At 36.8% G+C, this 21,139-nt stretch overlaps 1 protein-coding gene across 1 annotated transcript in view; it reads left to right on the forward strand.

The window, feature by feature from the left end:
• Positions 1–21,139, forward strand: part of CCSER1 (coiled-coil serine rich protein 1) — a 1,266,496-nt gene that overhangs the window by 79,318 nt on the left and 1,166,039 nt on the right. The window lies entirely within an intron of this gene.

A 21,139-nucleotide genomic window follows, 5' to 3' on the forward strand; every position in this document is an offset into this window, starting at 1 on the left:
TTTATAGCAATTCAATCTCACCTCAAGAATCAAGAAAAATCTCTATCTACCTTACACCTAAAGCAACTAGAGAAAGAAGAACAAACAAAACTCAAAGTCAGTAGAAGGAAAGAAATCATAAAGATCAGAGCAGAAAAAAGTGAAATAAAAATGAAGAAAGCAGTACCAAAGGTCAATAAAACTAAAAATTGATTCTTTGAGAAAATAAACAAAATTGATAAACCTTGAGCCAGACTCATCGATAAAAAAAGTGAGAGTTCAGAAATCAATAAATTTAGAAATGAAAAAGGAGAAATCACAACTGACACTGCAGAAATACAAAGGATTATAAGAGGCTACTACAAACAACTATATGCCAATAAAATGGACAACCACGAAGAAATGGACAAATTTTGGAAAGGTACGGTTTTCCAAGACTGACCCAGGAAGAATTAGAAAATATAAACAGACCTATCACAAGTAATGAAATTGCAACTGTAATTAAAAATCTTCCAACAAACAAAAGTCCAGGATCAGATGGCCTCACAGGCAAATTCTATCAAACATTTAAAGAAGAGCTAACACCTGTCCTTTTCAAACTTGTCCAAAAATTGCAGAGGGAGGGGCACTCCCAAATTCATTCTATGAGGCCACCATCACCCTGATACCAAAACCAGCCAAAGATGTCACAAAGAAAGAAAACGACAGGCCAATATCACTGATGAACATAGATGCAAAAATCCTCAACAAAATACTAGCAAACAGAATCCAACAAAACATTAAAAGGATCATACACCATGATCAGGTGGGATTTATCCCAGGAATGCAAGGATTCTTCAATATACAAAAATCAATCAGTGTGATGCACCGTATTGGTAAATTAAGGAATATAAACCATATGATCATCTCAATAGATGCAGAAAAAGCTTTTGACAAAATTCAACACCAATTTATGATAAAAACTCTCCAGAAAATGGGCACAGAGGGAATCTACCTCAACATAATAAAGACCATATATGACAAGCCCACAGCAAACATCATCCTCAGTGGTGAAAAACTGAAAGTATTTCCATTAACATCGGGAACAAGACAATGATGTCCACTCTCACCACTCTTATTCAACATAGTTTTGGAAGTCCTAGCCACATCAATCAGAGAAGAAAAAGAAATAAAAGGAATACAAATGGAAAAGAAGAAGTAAAACTGTCACAGTTTGCAGATGACATGATACTCTACATAGAAAATCCGGAAGATGCCACCAGAATACTACTAGAACTAATCAATGAATTTGGTAAGGTTGCAGGACACAAAATTAATGCACAGAAATCTCTTGCATTCTTATACATTAACAACGAAAAATCAGAAATTAAGGAAACAATCCCATTTACCATCACAATAAAAAGAGTAAAATACCCAGGAATAAGCCTACTGAAGAAGGCAAAAGACTTGTATTCAGAAAACTATAAAACACTGATGAAAGAAATCAAAGGTGACATTAACAGATGGAGAAATATGCCATGTTCTTGGATTGGAAGAATCAATATTGTGAAAATGACTGTATTTCCCAAAGCAATCTACAGATTCAATGCAATCCCTATCAAACTACCAATGACATTCTTCACAGAATTAGAACCAAAAACTTTACAATTTGTATGGAAACACAAAAGATCCTGAATAGACAAAGCAGTCTTGAGAAAGAAAAATGGAGCTGGAGGAATCAGGCTCCCCAAATTCAAACTATACTACAAAGCTACAGTAATCAAGACAGTAGGATACTGGCACAAAAACAGAAATATAGATCAATGAAATATAGTTCAACAGGATAGAAAGCCAGAGATAAAACCCACACACATATTGTCAGCTGATTTATGACAAAGGAGGAGAGAACATACAATGGAGAAAAGGCAGCCTCTTCAATAAGTGGTGCTGGGAAAACTGGACAGCTGCATGTAAGAGAATGAAATTAGAACACACCGTAACACCATACATAAAAACAAACTCTAAATGGATTAAAGACCTAAATGTAAGACCAGACATTATAAAACTTTTAGAGGAAAACATAGAAAAAAATACTCTTTGACATAAACCACAGCAATATCGTTTTTGACCCACCTCCTAGGGAAAACAAAAGTAAACAAATGGGACCTAATTAAACTTCAAAGCCTTTGCACAGGATAGGAAACCATAAAAAATATGAAAAGACAACCCTCAGAATGGGAGAAATTTTTGCAAATGAAGCAACGGACAAAGGATTAATCTCCAAAATATACAAACAGCTCATGGAGCTAAATATCAAAAAAACAAACAGCCCAATCCAAAAGTGGGTGGAAGACCTAAATAGACATTTCTCCAAAGAAGATATACAGATTGCCAACAAACACATGAAAAGATGCTCAACATCACTAATCATTAGAGAAATGCAAATCAAAACCACAATGAAGTATCTGTCACCTCACACCGGTCAGAATGTCCATCATCAAAAAAATCTACAAACAATAAATGCTGGAGAGGGTGTGGAGAAAAGGGAACCATTTGCACTGTTGGTGGGAATGTAAATTGATACAGCCACTATGGAGAACAGTATGGAGAGTCCTTAAAAAACTAAAAATAGAACTACCATATGACCCAGCAATCCCACTACTGGGCATATACCCTGAGAAAACCATAATTCAAAAGGACACATGTACCCCAGTGTTCATTGCAGCAGTGTTTACAATAGCCAGGATATGGAAACAACTTAAATGTACAACGACAGATGGATGGATAAAGAGGATGTGGTACATATGTACAGTGGAATATTAGCCATAAAAAGGATCAGAATTGGGTCATTTGTAGAGATGTGGATGGACCTAGAGTCTGTCATATGGAGTGAATTCAGCCAGAAACAGAAAAACAGATACTGTATCTTAACACACACATATGTGCAATGTAGAAAAATGGTACAGATGAACCTACTTGCAGGGCAGGAATAGAAAGGCAGATGTAGAGAACGGAGTTGTGGACATGGTGGGGAAGAGGAGGGGGGTGCGAACTGGGAAATTAGTTTGACATAAATACACTACCATGTGTAAAAGAGATAGCTAGTGGGAACCTGCTGTATAGCACAGGGAGTTCAGCTCGGTGCTCTGTGACGACCCAGATAGGGGGCATGGGGAAGGGTGGGGGGAGGTCCAAGAGGGAGAGGATATAGGTATACATATAGCTGATTCACTTCATTGTACAGCAGAAACTAACACAACATTGTAAAGCAATTATACTCCAATAAAAAAAAAAGTTGGTGGTCATGTGAATGGATAGGCAACCCTGGTTTAAAGGCACAGGGTCAGGCAGACATGTCCCATATTTGGACACGGATATATTTAAGTGGGATCTTCCTAGGACTGTCTTTTACTAAGAGAGTGTCTTGGTTCTGGTTAGCATATTAAAAAGAGGCATGGATAAAAAATTTGGAATTTAAAGTATACTTTCATCCACTCCAGTCTTTTGTGCTCCTGTAATTAATTTTCCTTACTTCTCTTTCACCTCATAATTCATGCCACCACACTTAAACGTTCCTTATTGTTGGTAGTAGGAATTATATGCTTAGTTCGGAGGATGATCTTTTTAATAGCATTCCTTCTGTTCTTAAAGGCAAGTTTGGACTTGGCTGGATTTAGCAATTGCTTTGAAAATTTGGTTTAGCATATTGTTTCCAAATGAAAATATGGGAATTAGAACAAGACAACAGATCATACAACTAGCACATGCTATTTTATATTGGTATTTAAATTTCAAAGTGCTTTTTTGTCCCTTTGTCACTACAGCACTTTAAAAATATTTAATGTGATTTTCCTTACACCTTTTTATATTTCATATTTATGTCTTTCATAGTTACATGGCTATCTTTCATACTTATATAATTTCATATCAGGACTCTTACAAAAACATGCTCTCTGTTTTTTATTTTTTTGAAATTTTTATTGAGCTAATTTGAGATTCATATGCCGTTGTCATATACAGAGATTCCACGAGCCCTTTGCTCAGTTTCCCTCAATGCTAAATTTTGCAAAGTTATAATACAATATTGCATCCAAAATATTTTCATTGATAACACTCTACCAACCTTATTCAGATTTTACCAGTTTTGCACGTGCTTATTTGTGTCTGTGTGTGTGTTTAGTTCTACACAATTTTCCTACATATGTAGGTCGGTCAAGGTATTGAACAGTTCCATCACCACAAAGGTTCCTCCTGTTGCCCTTATATAACCATACCCACCTCCGTTCTATCCCACCCACCCTATTCCTAACCCCAGGCAACCAACTGATATGTCCTCCATTTTAAAAATTTTATTTCAGAAATGTTATATTCATGGAATAACATAGTATGTAACCTTTTTTGGATTGACTTTCTCTATGTTTAAAACAATATGTATCTTTTCGCTATATACTTTTGGTCATAAGACTGTAAGAATGTGACAAAAGACAGTATTTAACAATGTTTATTAGAGATTCAGGATAATGTATATTATCCTGAAAATATATTTCACTATATTTTAACATATATGGAAATATTCTTCATTATTTGTATTAATGGAGGGAGCTGAAAGCCAATTAAGTGGTTAAGAGTATACAGAATAAAAAAACTATGTGTCTGTGGGTCACAAAAATACTGATTGCATTGGTTTTTAACATGAGAGATTCATGTGAACATTGATCTCTGGAGTGTAATATGGACAGGGTATTCTCAGGGGTGTCACAAGTAGGGAGAAAAAGGTGGATTTAGGGTCAGAACACCTAGTAATTTACAGTATCTTGAATATGTTTTATGACATTGAAGGACCCATACTGGAGAGAGTGTGTTAAATATGGACACTATTAATCTAGTGATTTTTAGTAACATGATTTTACATCTAGAAGAAGCCATATAACTAAAAAAATTCTGTTTGGCATTGAATATGAAATAGGTAGTGGATGCTTGCTCAGTCATAGGCCCCAAATTATAGAATGCCTTTTGTGTCCTTTCTCAACTTATGTGCTTACGAGAAAGTAAATAAAATTATTATTCCTTGGCTATTATCAAAAAGTTGATACAACAAGTGTTGGCAAGGATGTGGAGAAAAGGGAAGTCTTGTGCACTGCTGGAGGGAATTAAATTGGTACAGCCACTATAGAAAACAGTACGGAGGTTCCTCAAAAACAATTAAAGATAGAAGTATGATATGATTCAACAGTCTCACTTCTGAGTATGTATCTGAAAGAAATAGAATCAGTATCTTGAAGAGTCTCACTTCTGAGTATGTATCTGAAGGAAATAGAATCACTATTTTGAGGTATCTGCACCCCTTTGTTCATTACAGCATTATTCACAATAGCCAAGATATGGAAACAACCTAAGTATCCATTAACAGATGAATGGATAAAGAAGACAATGGATGAATATCACTCAGCCACAAAAAAATAAGGAAATACTGCCATTTGTGATAGCATGGATGGACCTTGAGGGCATTATGCTAAGTGAAATAAGTCAAAGACAAATACTGTATGGTCTCACTTATATGTGAAGTCTAAAAAAAGCTAAACTCATAAAAACAGGTTGGTGGTTGCCTGGGCCTTGGGGTTGGAAACACATGGAGATGTTGCTCGAAGGGTGCAAACTTCCCAGTTATAAGATGGAAAAGTTCTGAGGATCTAATGTATGGCATGATGATTGTACCTAACAGTACTGTATTATACACTTCAAAGTTGCCAAGAGAGTAGATGTTAAATGTTTCATCAAAAAATAGTTAATTATCTGCGATGATGGAGGTGTTAACTAACCTTATTGTGGTAATCATTTCACAGTATATACATGTATCAAATCATCACGTTACATGCTCTAAACTTACATGATGATGTATGTCAATTTTATCTTAATAAAGCTGGAAAAAAGAGGGGGAAAACCAAAAACAAGACACCCCACCAAAATCCAAAATTAATATTCTTGACAATAAGATCTTGATGACTTCATTAACTTAGATAATGTCTTGTTTAAGAATTCTCAGTGATTAGTTAGGTAAAACATGTTCAGTAAATGTGTGTTGAATAACTGCAGTTTATTAGATTGGAAAGTTGTTCTCTGTAAATCTGTATCATGCTAGTACTTTTTTTTAATTAATTTATTATTTTTGGCTGTGTTGGGTCTCTGTTTCTGTGTGAGGGCTTTCTCTAGTTGCGGCGAGAGGGGGCCACTCTTCATCGCAGTGCACAGGCCTCTCACTATCGCGGCCTCTCTTGTTGTGGAGCACAGGCTCCAGACGCGCAGGCTCAGTAGTTGTGGCTCACGGGCCTAGTTGCTCCACGGCATGTGGGATCCTCCCAGACCAGGGCTCGAACCCGTGTCCCCTGCATTAGCAGGCAGATTCTCAACCACTGCGCCACCAGGGAAGCCCCATGCTAGTACTTTTAGAAAATCAATAATTAATTAATTAATTAGTAAAGAGGTAGGGTGGAATTTCTTGGTAGCAACATAGTTCAAATCTTACTGATCAGGGATTTTATATTTAGCTGTGTACTAACCAGCTAATCATTGTGAGTTGAGTTAGAGCTCCAGCATTCACCAGAAGACAGAGAAAAGGCAGATTCTTGCTACAAGGGGATCTTCAGGGTTTGCATTTTTGTTCACTTTTTTTCATTGTGTTTTTCTATTTGCATTGTTTTGTGGGTTGCCAGTATCAGCTCACAAATATTTGAGGTGATTTTAAAGAAACTGTTGTAAAGCATTGGCTGTAATGGATTGTTCAGGGTGCTGCACAGTTCAATGAAAATAGGCTTAAATTGAAAATCCCTGGCACCATTGAAAGTGGTCTTTGCGGCAGGAAGTCTCTTATATAGTCTTATCATCATCTGTGTTTTATCGTTTGCTATTCTAGCCCCTGACTTGTATACATATAAGAAGCCCTCAGTGGTTCAGTGTCAAGCTCTCCAAACTCCCTCATACATAACTTCCAAATTGTAAGACGAGCCCAAGGTGCTCTGACAAAATTTGGTTCATGTCATCCTGCTTCTCCCCTTCTAATAACTCACCTTTCTTGAGTCCAGAGTGGCCTTCAGATACCTCTCTTGAAGTTAAAAAGGAAAACTAACAGAATTTTTAGAAAACAAAAAACAAAACAAAAAACCTCCCAAAAACCCCAAACTACAAACCCCCAGTCATGAGTAGGATAAATTCCCTTAGATCCATTACCTCATTTGATTTTCATGTCAACCCCAAAAGGCTGATATTATATTCTCAATTTGACAGTTGAGAAAATAAGGTTTTATAAAAGCTATGGAACTAGACCAGAGTCATAACAGCTAGTAATGCCAGAACTGGTCCTTGGTTTTATTTCATTAAAACTCTAAAGTTACACTGCTAAGTTATTAATGAATTAGGTTGCCACAGGGAAATAATTTCTCTTTCCTTCATTTTCTTTGGTATAGAACCTACTTGCTCTGTTTGGGCCGTCACTTCTTTTTGCTGTATATCTTTTTTCCTCATTTTTGTGTCTTCTCATTCCCTGAAGTTTCATGCTTCAGATATACTGGGTTTATAACAGCTTTGCCTCAGTGGTGGATAAACTTAGCCATAAACACTTTGCTGCTCCTCTTATCAAGAGGTGGAATCTATTTCTTCCCATCTTTAGTTTAGGAGATACCTGTGTGACCTGCTTTGACCAATACAGTGTGGCTTAAGTAATACTATGCCAGTTATGGGCTTAACCTTCTAGAGGCCTGCCAGCTACCACATTCACTCTCTTGGACCCCTGAGCCACCAGGAACTGTGGTTGACTACCCTACCAGAGAGCCTGTCAGGGGGGAGGGAGGGGCGGAGGGAGGGAGGGAGGGAGGGAGGGAGAGAGAGGTGGGGGGAGGGAGAGAGAGAGGGAGGGGGAGAGAGAGAGAGAGGGAGGGGGAGAGAGAGAGAGGGAGAGGGAGAGGGAGAGAGGGAGGGAGAAAGAGAGAGATATGCATGGTTAGCCCGCATCTGTTCTGGCCATCGCATCTGAAGCACCAAGCATATCATTGAAGTCATCTTGGATTTCAGCCCCATATGTGCCCCCAGAAGACTGCTTCTCCATCAGTGACCTAAGTGAGACTAGTCAATAAACCCAGCCAGCCGAGCCTAGCTCAGATTGTAGGATCATAAGCAAATAACTGCTTATTTTTTTTACGCTATTAAGTTTTGGGATATTTTGTTAAATAGAAGTAGATGCCAGAAATCCTCACTGACTTACAAATTTATTTTGTCCTTCAGAGACTGAAGATGAGTATTATTTTCTGTCATCTTTATTCTCATACCAAGGTACTGAGACCTCAGCCAAGGTGAGGTTCTAGTTCCTCTAGAAAAGGGAATTCAGAGAAATTTAATGGATTTGGAGTGTTAAAACTGGACAAATGAAAATTCAAGTGGGATAAGAACATCATTTTCAACTATCTGAAGGCTGGTTTGGTAAGAAGAATATAGTTGCTTTTGAGAATTCAAGGCATGGAAAGATAAAAAATGATCAGAAGCCACATATGAATAATGAAACTTTCCTCACATTTAAATTAAACATGGAATTGTCCTATGTAGTGGACTGTCATAAATGGCAGGGGCACCTGATGAAGACAACATACTCTCCATTGCTGGAGAGTCAGAGTGCTTTAACTTACCACCATGCTCAGACGTGTGGCAGTCATGAAGTCATGCTACTTGACCTTCTTCCAAGAAACTACTTATTTTTCAGCTGTGAGGAGTATAATTAGCTGACGGATATAGCTGCAGAACCTTTAGAATCCTTTGTAACATTCGAGCTAAGGCAGTGCTTTTCAGGTCGTCTTCCAGCCATTGACAGAGCCTGGCTATTTCTGCCAGTGCAAGCCTCTCCTGTGCCCTGTCTTTGCTCTGCAGCTCTCCGTTATTAGGTTGGTCAAGACTTCCTGAGATCTGCACTGCATTTCTTATACTGTTCTCCTTGATTCTTCTTCTTACCGTCTTTCAGAAGCGTAGGATCTGCTTTGTGGTCTGAGAAGGCTTCCCATGCATTATCCTCTTCTCTTCCTCTTTATCATTCATAGGTGTTAGTCTTCAATAAACATCTTTATTCCTAAATTCTGGCTTAGCATCTGCTTCTGTTAGGATCCGAGCAAGATGCGATGGACAAAACTAAACTGAGAGATGGGTCAGTTTAGAAAAATTTTAAGGTCTCTTCTAACTCAGCAATCCTATAATATTATGCTGTTCCATCTAATGGCTCCCAGGTGGAGTTGGATAATCATTTTATAGCAATTCTAAGAAGTAAGGCAAGAGATACCTTTTGGGGTAGAGAAGGCACCTGTCTAAATCACAAACTATATTTTGGGAAATATTTTCTTCAAAATTGCAAAGGTGCATTTGCATTTGGTCTTCAAATGTAATTCATTTGCTAATTTTTGTAACAATCTGCAGTAACTTAAATCTATTAAACAGCACGAAAAGATGGAAATACATCGGGATCTAGTAAAAGATGTCTGTGCAACACACATGTTTTCTGGACAGATAGCACCAACATTGAAGATGATTAAAGAAAGCAGTATAGGGCTTCCCTGGTGGCGCAGTGGTTGAGAGTCCGCCTGACAATGCAGGGGACATGGGTTCGTGTCCTGGTCTGGGAAGATCCCACATGCCGCGGAGCGGCTGGGCCCGTGAGCCATGGCTGCTGAGCTTGCGCGTCCGGAGCTTGTGCTCCGCAGCGGGAGAAGCCACAACAACAGTGAGAGGCCCGCGTACCGAAGAAAAAAAAAAAAAAAAAAAAAAAAAAAAAAAAAAAAAGAAAGCAGTATAGAAAAAGTGTCAATTCTGGTGGTATTTATTATAATTCGGAAAATAATCTTCCATTACATCCAGATCTTACATAATTAGCACATAACAAAGTAACAATAATAATCAGCTTTGAAATATGGACCCTATTAAATTATGCATCTCTTGAATATATGTGGAATTCCAGAAGAAATTAAAATGTACTGAAATTATCTTATTAATCTTGAGTTGGAATGAAGTTCCTTAAAGTTTTTTAATGTTGTGCTTATGTCAAATGAATGTAAAACAAATGCTTACTTTGAAGGTTTGAAATTAAAAAATTCAGAAGATGTGATCATTAGGCCAGCCTGTGTTTCCCAGACCTCCTCTGTTTAGGCAGCCAGAATATAACATGCCTTTGTGGTCATGCGCACTCCGACTTCTCTCATGTTCTTTTGAGATAAATTCTGGAATCCCTGGGTATATCACGTGATATTTAGTAATCAGACATTGCTCTCATGGCACATGGAGTTTTTTTTTTTTTTTTTTTGCACATGGAGTTTTTGATTTGCCTTCTATTTTTAAAGCCACCTTTATTGAGCCTCTGTCATCTGCCAGATAGTACCCCAAGTTCTTCAAGTAAATTACCCCATTAATATCGCAACAGTCATATTAGATGTGGGATATTATTGTTTCCATTTTGCACTCAAGAAATCTGAGCATTAGGTTAAATAATATGACCCATGTCACTGTGGTGCATAAACATGGCGGTGCCTGGGTTTTAACTTAGCTGTGGCTGGCTGCAAGGTCTGCGCTGTCATAACTGTTGTGTTACCTCGACATTTCTGTTCTCCTACTTGCTTTTCTGTTCTGTCAGTCACTGAGAGTCAAAAGTGCCACTAGTCAGCATGGAAGACACTCTGCTGCTGCTGCTTTGCTGCCGTTGCGACACAGGCTGTGGATGCCCAAGGTGCAGGGAGCTGACGTGCAGGTGGCTGAAGGAACTCTCCTTGTTGCCAAACGTGCTGTTATCACTGACTGCACTGCTGCTGTCATTAGTGCTGCTGCCAACACTGCCAGCCCTGCTGACGCCTTGGGCTCTTGGGGTCTCGGGGTGATTCTGTAGACAAGCAGCTGCTTGTAGATTTCACTTGCTCATTACCTGTAGATCCTTTGCTGTAGGACTCAGGCTTACGTCCACGGAGCCTGGGATGGAAGACGATGGGAGGTATGTTTTATCTTCCCCAACATCTGGGGCAACTGGCCTTGAACCAAACACATGTACTTCGGTTCTCTTTTCCCTTCTTTCCTTAGAGATTTCTTTTCCTCAGAGGCTCTTTCTTCTTTCATGCAATGCCCCACCAGCCCTGGAAACATGAGCATAGACACTTGAACCTAAGAATGAACATAATTCAGTCTTAATGTGGAAGCCCCACTACACTGGATATTTCAGTTTGAAAAATATAAAGAGCCCTTATATTTTATAATCATGAACATATACTTAGCTGTGCAAGAATTGAATCATGCTAATTATTAAAGAATTGCTATAAACAACTTTGGTCTCTAGCAAGGGTGGTTTCAGTTTGATTTACATTATTTGTAAGAAAAAATAATTACTAGACCTTAAAAAGTCAAATCTTTCTTTGAAGCTCTATCAATATTCATACTACTCATATCAGAAGGCTTCCAGGGACAAGGTGATTTTGTTGGCGGGGTGATTCTTTTTTACTTTTGCTTCCAACCGTAACTCAAAAGGAGGGCAGCGTTGTCTCAAAGCTGGAAAATAAGGAAATAGCATGAAAATTTACAAACCTCAACTCGTTAAAAACATAAAAAATAAGGAATTTTTAACTGAGGGAAAAGAATGTCACATTGCAGAATTCTTTACCATCTTAACTGAAAGCAAAAACCTGTTTGAAGTTTTTAATTGAGAAAAGCATATGGGGGAAAAGAGCTCTTAGTTCTATGCCGGAAGTGTTTCTTTTTCTTTTATTGCTTACATCTAGTCTAGAAAGAAAAAGAACAGTTGTATCAGGATCCTGGTCAGGATCCTCTTCTTAAGGACTGTTTTTTTCCCTTAGGGATAAAGCAGTCAATTTTCTTGTTTGAGTGCAGTGCAAGTTTATATTTCCATTCTACCTGCCATAATAATTGAGAGTTTTATGTTTTTTCTTCCAGTTTTATCAAGATATGATTAGGGTATCATTGACTTACAACACTATGTTAGTTTCTGTTACACAGCATAGTGCTTCGATATTTCTATACATTTCAAAATGATAACCACGATAAGTCTAGTTACCATCTGTCACCCTACAGAGATAAAGCATTATTATTAACTATATTCCGCACAGTGTACATTTCGCAAGGTGACTCATTTATTTTGCAACCAGAAGTTTGTACCTCTTAATCTCCTTCACCTGTTTCACTTGCTTTATGTTTTATTAATTAAGAAAAGGGGGATTGGTATATAATAACTTAAACACATACGTTTCTGACAGGGTGAGCTTCTTGATTCGTCAGATGTATGGATTTATAGAATGAATTTGCATTCAGTACTTTTATTTCCAGTAAATTGCATGAGGAATTTAGTTTATTTAACAAATGTAAATATGTGAATTTTGAATGTATTTATATATTTAAAGTTATCCTAATACATACACGTTAGGATGTTTTTTACGTGTGTAATGTACATTTTTTCTTCTTAATTGATTTTTAAAAATTTTAAAATTGGAGTGAAAGAAAAATGTTAGTATATGAAAAACCTAATAATGTTATTGTGTTTAAACATCATACATAGATACATGTTTTGTTATTTTCTGAGATACATGCCAGAGTATATTGTAAAGAACTCTATCGCTGGATAAAATAAAATTCCAGAAGCAGTACAGAGAAAAATAAAATATAGTTGCCTTGTATTTCTGATCCTCCTCATTTTTTAGTTTTTAGTGGGAATTTATGCCTCTTCCATAAAGGTGCTAATGTTCTAATGTAGTTAAAATTGTAGAGGAAGAACTCTTAAAAGTTTGTAGGATGACAAATGACATTTATAAATATTAGTGTTTATTAGTATTTAATATCCTTTCTGTTATCTGCACTTAATGTTTCCATTTCATTTCAACAGTATGTGTAAGAAATGGCTGATCCTTTGCTAGATAGTTTTATTCTGCCTTATGCTGTAAACCTGTTTAGGCAGATAAGGTTTGCAAGTAGTTGAATTCAGAGTTCATATTGGAGTAGACTGGTGGGAATATTTCTCAATAGTTTTTCAAGGAAATACTAACTACTTTATCCTATATATGGAAATTATTTTTATTATATACAACCATAGAAAACTTGAGTTCATAAATTCTTAGAAAATTAAAACAGCAAAACAATGATTTGGAAAACAATCAATTAAACCATAAATGGTTTAGGGAATCCCTGGAAATGGAAATGCTACCGAATGCTACTACAGAGTGGATTTTTTTAATGTCTGAATTCAGTAACCTGTGAAGGGAGAACTTTTAAATTGAAAATAATGACAGCACCTTAATTATGGTGATTTTATTGAAAGCCTGCTACTGTAATAATAAGGAGCATTTTAGGTTTCCAGAGCCATGGCAGCTGTCAAAAACCAACAATTTTTCCCTGAGAATAGGTTTGGTGTAATGTTTTTCAAGGACAAGTTGCTCAGCTATTGTCTCAGTGAGCACAGCTAGTTAATATTCAGCAGTTTTCTTAATCAAAATTGTATGTCCTGCTCCCCAGAGTGTTTGTTAAAGTGATTGTATGTTTATCAGAGCCTTCAACAGCAGAAACAGAATATTCCTAGACGAGGTGCTGGTAATGAGAACCTATATTTTCCCGGGGTGCTGATAAGAAATAGAAAATGCTGTCAAAATACATTGTAAAAAAAAATTACTATAGCTCAAAAAGTCAAACCTTTCTTTGAAGCCCTTGTACTTTCTATTACTTCAATTGTTTACCTAGGATAAAGGGGCAGCAGGTGTATGGTGATATCCTACTATAAACTCCAGGAATTTCATGCCAGTGACCAAATAGTCTGGGGAGCTATTAATCATTGCTTCTGTTGGGTGACTGATTAAGGTTCTTCACAACACGTTTCCTTTAGATTACAGAAAGTTCTTAATGAAGTAAAGCTTGGGGGGGCATCAGAGAGCTCAATCCGGCATTCTGCAAATTGTGGGGAAAGCAAGCGTTGCCAAAAGTAAAATAATGCAACAGCTAACGTTTTCCATGAGATACAGTGTCTAAGATGCCGGTTTTGTTACTGCTTTTGTTTTTACCTCAAATTATTTTATATTGCCAGGTGATACTGAGCTGGAAGCAGAGCTATCCTGTTGGGTATGACTTTTCTTTCCAAGGGTAGTACCTACCACTTAGACACACGCGTGCACGTGCGCACACACCTTTTTCTCTTCCTCTCTCTCCCTCCCCTCCTTGAAATAATCAAGGATACATTGTTTGAAAAATACAGTCCCTGTAAAACTAAGAAGAACATTTTGTATTTTATTTGTTTTGTCTCCAGTTGAATTCTATGAGAAATGAAGTCTTCTGCGAACAGTTCATTTTAATTAGTATGTTGGTAGATTCTCCTGTAGAATCGTAACATTCACTAATAAAAAGTTTTCAGCCATTGTTTCACATAATAAAACGTGTACTTTGAACATTAATTAGGAAACAATGCACCTAAAACCCATCGGAGTTAATCTTTGTAAAATTTTATTTTTGGGGGGGCTTCCCTGGTGGCGCAGTGGTTGAGAGTCTCCCTGCTGATGCAGGGGACACGGGTTCGTGCCCCGGTCTGGGAAGATCCCACATGCCGCCAAGCGGCTGGGCCCGTGAGCCATGGCTGCTGAGCCTGCGCGTCCGGAGCTTGTGGTCCGCAACGGGAGAGGCCACAACAGTCAGAGGCCTGCGTACCTCAAAAAAAAAATAATAATTTTTTTGAAGGTTACAGCCAGGGATATTGATCACTTCAGTGATACTGAGATAAGTACTGCACTTTGTGTATTGATCTTTGATATAGAAGATCAATTATGTAAAATTGATCAATTAAAATCAATTAAATATCAATTAAATCATAATTAAAACAATTATGTACATTAATGTAAAAATTGATTGTTGCTATGTATTTGAAACTTAAGCCACAGTATTTGCTGATATTCAAAAATAACTCATTTACTTGGTATTGTTATGTGTAGTTAATTTCTAACTACTTTTTAGATAAATTGATCATTTCATAATTTATTCTAATTTGTAGCTTATAATTGTTTCAAAATGTGAATCACAGATTGATTTGATATGAGTTTTTGGTAGAATTGTGGATCAGTCAGTCCAACCAGGAGATGGAAACCATAGGAGGTTAAACAAGAGTTTAATATAAAAAATATAAAATATTATTAAATTGTGACAACAGAATAACTGTGAGATATAGGGAAACTTATGCAATACCCAGGGGTCAAGGCAGTGTACCAAGGAAGAACAAACTTGGAAGAGGTTCGGATCTTTGGAGAAAAGGTATAATTCATCCCATTGGATAGCAGAGAAGTTCATGGGTTTGGTCACACATCTGGAGGTGGTCCCTAGTTGCTGGATAACGTGGCAGAAGAGAGAACAGGAGGAACCCTGGCAGTCAAACCAGAGATGGCGTGTCAGAGGGCGTGGGTCCCCTCCAGATTGCTCGTCGGGTAGAGTCCTCACTGCAGAGGAACTGAGGACCTGTAGCGGGACGATCAGGAGTTCAGACAGGTAGCACCCAGGCCTACGCAGACAATTCTGGCACTGGCGCGGGTTGTAAGATTGGCGAGGAGTCATGCATTCTGGGCTCCATGTGTGGCTGGGGTAGAGCTCCACTGAATGTGTTCGCAGTCACATCCAGACCACTGATCTCCCCCCCCACCACCAGCAGAAACCTCGGGAGAGCCCCTTCTTTCTCTAGCATCCCTCCAGCTTTCTCTATCAGGAAAGGTCAACAGTGTGCTTATTATAAAGAAGAAATGCTTAAAGGAATTCCACTTATGATCACAGAGGATATATCTATTGAAAGGTGCAGTCAGAGCTGGAGGGCAGTTAATTCATAACTGGCATACATTGCCTCTCATTTAGATGTAGTTGTAGTTAATGTTGTAACAAAACCGATAATTCAGTTATGAATGTCATGTTCTCTACAGGTGCCCTAGTTTTAGCCCCTTGTACTTGTCTATCCTGATTAGTCGCATTATCCATGTTTTCAGTAGCTGAGAGCTTAAGACTGTGCTTAGTTTTCACTGTATCTTGTTCACACACCATGCATAGCTCTCTGAAGTGGGATAGGAGCCCCTCTACATATGCCACTGTATGTATTCCCAAATTCTTTAAGTGTTTGAGCAACCTCAGTGGGAAAGACTCATGGAGTATCAATAAACTCTATTCTAATTTGAGCTATTTAGATCTCTTTTATAAGCAAGTGAGGAAACTATTTACCCCTAGAGTCTGAACTAGAAATAGCACGCAGTTCATTTGGCAAAGCTGAAGAGCGATATTGATTTTGAGGCACTGAGGAATATGCAAGTGCATAGTTGAGTTTTTTACTAGGTATATTTTTCTCTGCTATTAGTACAACTATTATTGTAGTTAAGGTGAGAAAAAGTTATTATTAGTGACTGCTTCCTGGTGTTCTATAGATGCTATTATTTGCATTTATATTCATATACTGTTGTAATCATATATCAATGAGCTGTCAACTATGTGTATGTAAGAGAGAGGTATACAGGTATCTGTGTGTCAAGGTGTTTAAAAAGATGTATACCAATTAATAATTCTTTCATAAAACTGGTTTATTGTGAACCACAGTAACAGCTGTGTGCTAAATCGCTCACGATATTTATGTCTGTTACTGCTTTAACATAGGAATTAACACTGGCAAGCAAATTTTTTTTCTAGCACCCAGGACATAGAACAGTTTTATTATAAGTGGTTTATTCTTTCTTAAGTTAAAGAAAAAAAAAGTCTTTGATGGAAATACTGTAATTGCTTGACAATTTGTTTTGTATTTATAATCTTGCCTCAGGGTGGGTGCTTTTTCTACCCCCTTTAGGTAAAAGAAGGAAGGAGGGAGTATTTTATCATACATGTTAAAAAATTTCCAACATGAATAAATCCAACAGATAAATTGCTTGCAATTACATTTTTAAAAGAGTGTTTCAGGAACATAAGCATTGAAAAGCTAATACTTAGTACAAATGGTTCATTTGTCGTGTGGAAAATAGGCGATGCTATAAAAGCCATTATGATCCACCCTTATAAAATGAGTAATGGAATAATTATAGGAAAAGAAATATGCTTTGCTGTGAAAGCATTTTCTGAAATCTTGTAACATTAAGGTAAAATCTACTAACCCTGAATTCAATACGTGATAATAAGGTCTATGAATTCATCTCCATCTACTATGAATATAACAAAGTATTACATGTTGAAGTGGACGTAGGAGCAATATAAGATACTACTCCCAATATTAAGGAGCTTGAAGTCTTTAGCTTTTTAACTGTAGATATTTTGTTTGTTTCTGCCACAGTACCAAGAAACGTATGAAATAATTGAGTCAAAAATACCTAACTCATTTAAACAAAAAAGAGTGAAGAAAGAATTAAATGATGAAAAAGAACATGGGGCTAATAAATGGTAGGTTATCAATTAACAGGCATTCACAAATGCATCATTTCCATGGCTCTGTGAACTTGAAGCTTGAAAACAATAAGTTTATTTTTCCTTTGGTTATAAAGGGTAACATGTAATTATACCATTTATTGAGTGTACTCTTAAGTACAAGACTGATATGCGCAGAATTGATTGTCTTTACCGATTTTTCCTCTAAGATACACATTATTTGGGACCTCTTAGTTTTAAATGGAAGTTCAGACACAACAGGAGATTTGCACATGGTCACACAGCCAAAAGTATGAACAGAGATACCAATTCTGGTTTGCACATCCCCAAAGCCAGGCCCATTCCAGTACACAGTTTGGCTTCTAAAAGTTAAAAATAATTAAAGCATTTACTTCTTTAGATGTTAAGGAATTGATAATTTTAATAACTTCCATGTTGAATTTAAAGACTGAAAATTCAGCTGATAACTTCTATTCGATTTATAGTCACTCAGCTTTTACTTCTGTTCCCTCTAAAGTAGTTGAAAACTAAAATGTGATATGAGTGAGCAAGGTGAATATAAATTTTGAAAATCATTTCTTTCCTAAATCTGGGAACCTTCCTTCTTCTATTGAGGCTTTCACTGGTATTTTTGTGTTTCCTTCATGGCTTGCGTAACAATTTTGTGTTGATTTCATCTTTGTGGCTTATTTCTAGATTCTTATTTCTCTAATGTGACTTCTTAAATATTACAGGAATGAAAATCATAATAGTGAATTTTCACATTTTCCTTTCATTTTCTATCATCTCATTATACCAATAAATATATTGAGTATTTTCAGGTTTATTTCTTACCTCTTCAATTAGAAAGTAAGCTACTTAAAGGTTGTGTCACCATTTTCTCTTAATGAGGGAGGCTGTACACAGAGGTTACTTATATAGTAAATATTATAGATTAAACATCTGATTATGCTGAGTAGGGGGAGTATTATGAAATCAGGTTTTGGTAATTCTAACAAGATGTTTGATAGACTTGGTTTCTGAACTTCTTGACAAGATTAGTCCATTATGATAATATGCATATTTTGCAAGTTTGGAATAAGAAATATTGCATTCTCTTTAGTAAAAGCCCTGACAAATGGTCCAACATTAGAAAAATTCATCAAATTTTTTACAGTGAGGTGGTGTGATATCATCGGGAAGAGGTTAAATGCTTTGCCAGAAGGATCCAGAAACAAGTCTAAAAAGTCCTTAGAAATATGTATCATGGCTGAGTGAATAGAGAACGAGCTTTAGAGTTACATGACCTGGGTTTGAATTCCAGCTCTATCATTAGCTATATGAATTTAGCCAAGTTAAGTAATCTCAGTAAACCATGTTTCTTAACCTACGAAATAAAAATAGTAGCATCTCTCACTATAAGGTTTTTGTGAGGATTAACTAGAATAATAAATGAAAAGTATCTGGAACAAAGAAGTTGCTGAACAAATGCAGCTACTTTCAGTTTTAAATATCAAAGTTTATTTGATGTACTGAAGATGATTAATTTTCTGAATATTGTGGGGAGAAAATCAAAGAGATTTTAACTATCACAGAAAGCCTACTTGTTCCCTAGTATGGCTATTTAAAACTGTGATTAGCATTTTAAAAACATTTTAAATTCTATTTTTAAGGTAAACATGTACAGTGACTTTTAGTTCTTAGGAAAATTTAGTCTGATGTTGTTTTGGGCTCTTAGGTTAATTAGTCTCTTCATCTGAAAGAGTTAAGCTGCTGGTGACTGACCTTTTCTCTAAGCTAATGGGTGTGTTAGGATCTTTAATCTGCTTCCTTTTAGTTTCCTTCTCATAAGTCACAGAGTTCAGGAATAAGACATTCTTTGGTGAGCTGTGTTTATTACATGCTCGTATAACAGCCCATTGTTATTTAAGAATTAACTGTAGAGTTTTTATTCCTATGTATTATAAAAATCAGAACAATTGTGCAAAAATGAGTATTATATATCAAGGTAATATTTGTGTTACATTTTCAAGTGAGTGTATTGATCTATATGTGAAGAATTTTTAGTTGAAATAGTATAGTGATTTTGACCCTCTTACTGAGTTCCTTCAGGCCAACTTCATACATTCTCTCTTCCTTCTGGTGTTTGTAAAATGGTCAATTGCAATGATTATGTTCAGCTTTGAAGTGCTAGGCCTATCGATCTAATAAAAATGTCCCAGAACACATTGTGAAATATTTTTAACCAGAAGGACTCTAGTAACCTAGAGAAATTGGACAGAACAAGTAACTTAACATTTTTTTCCTCAGGGAATAAATATAGACAGAAGTTATAGAGAAGATGATTAAGACTGATCTCTAAATATTCAGTCATCCTAAAATAGTTATCCCTCTCACAGAAGGGAGCATTATTATTTACTAGGATTACAAACCAATTGATCACCTGACATCTTGTGGCTGATTGTGGGTTGGTGAGGGAATGAAAAAAGCCTTTATGAAGCATTGGCATTTTCACAGTTGCATTTCACAGATAACAGTTTTGATTTTCAGCACTTTTTGTGCTTAAAAATAATGTGTGTTTGTTCGTGTGTGTATCTTAACTTTGAACATGAGAAAATTAAACCTCAGACAAGTCAAATATTTTTCAAGGTCACATAGTTTAAAATTGACAAATGGAATTTCAACCCAGTTTAGTCTGATTTCAAATTCTCATCTTTGCTGCCATGTGCCTTTGTTTCTGAACTTCATTATAACTTTAAGTGCCTTGCTGACTGAATTACAAATGAATATGTTTGTCCTGTTCTCAATAAAAATTCATTCATTTCTGTAATATTGAGTGTCTGCTGGTGCTTAGTATTTTAGTCACTAGGGATACAGCAGTGAACAAGATGGACACAGCCCTTGCTTTCAGGAAGATTATTTTCTAATTGGAAGGACACCAGTAATCAGTTCGAAAAAAAGCAATAAAAATATCAGGTATTCAGAAGTTCAGTGGTAGAAAATTAAAATGAGGTAATGTGGCTGAGAGTGACTGAGCAGCCTCTTTGGATTGGTTAGTCAGGGAAGGTCTCCTAAGGATGTGATATTTAAAACAGGTTTTACTGGCCAAAAAGAGTCAGTCACATGACATCTGAGACTGGAGAAGGAGGTTGCTAATCAGGGCAAAGAACCTAAGTGTTCCTGATAGAAATAGTAGAGTGGTGGTGATGAGGTTGGAAGGCAGGCCTGGGTCAGGTCATGTAAGGGTATAGAATTTATGTGCAACTAGAAGCAACCATATGGAATTAATTAGAAAATGGACATGAAGGTAACTCTTGTATGTCTGTGGAGTGTGATTGTGGAGGCAAGAATGGAAACAGAGATCCCAGAGAAGAGTTGTGTGCTATTGCCAAACTAGGGGTAAAGCTGCTGAAATGGATTAGATGTGGGTGGTGAGTAAAAAGAGGGATCCTGTTGGAAGCATTAATATTGTTAAAATGACCATAGTACCCAAAGCAATCTACAGATTTAACGTGATCCCATCAAATTACCCATGACATTTTTCACAGGACTAGAACAAATAATCCTAAAATTGATATGGAACCATAAAAAACCCAGAATTGCCAAAGCAATCCTGAGGAAAACTGGAGGCATGACCCTCCCAGATTTCAGACAGTAGTACAAAGCTACAGTAATCAGAACAGCATGATACTGTCACAGAAAACAGACATGGATCAATGGAACAGAATAGAGAGCCCAGAAATAAACCCACACACCTACAGTCAATTAATATTTGACA

Source organism: Phocoena phocoena, chromosome 5, assembly GCF_963924675.1.
Source record: "Phocoena phocoena chromosome 5, mPhoPho1.1, whole genome shotgun sequence".
In the NCBI taxonomy this organism is placed as follows: Eukaryota; Metazoa; Chordata; class Mammalia; order Artiodactyla; family Phocoenidae; genus Phocoena; species Phocoena phocoena.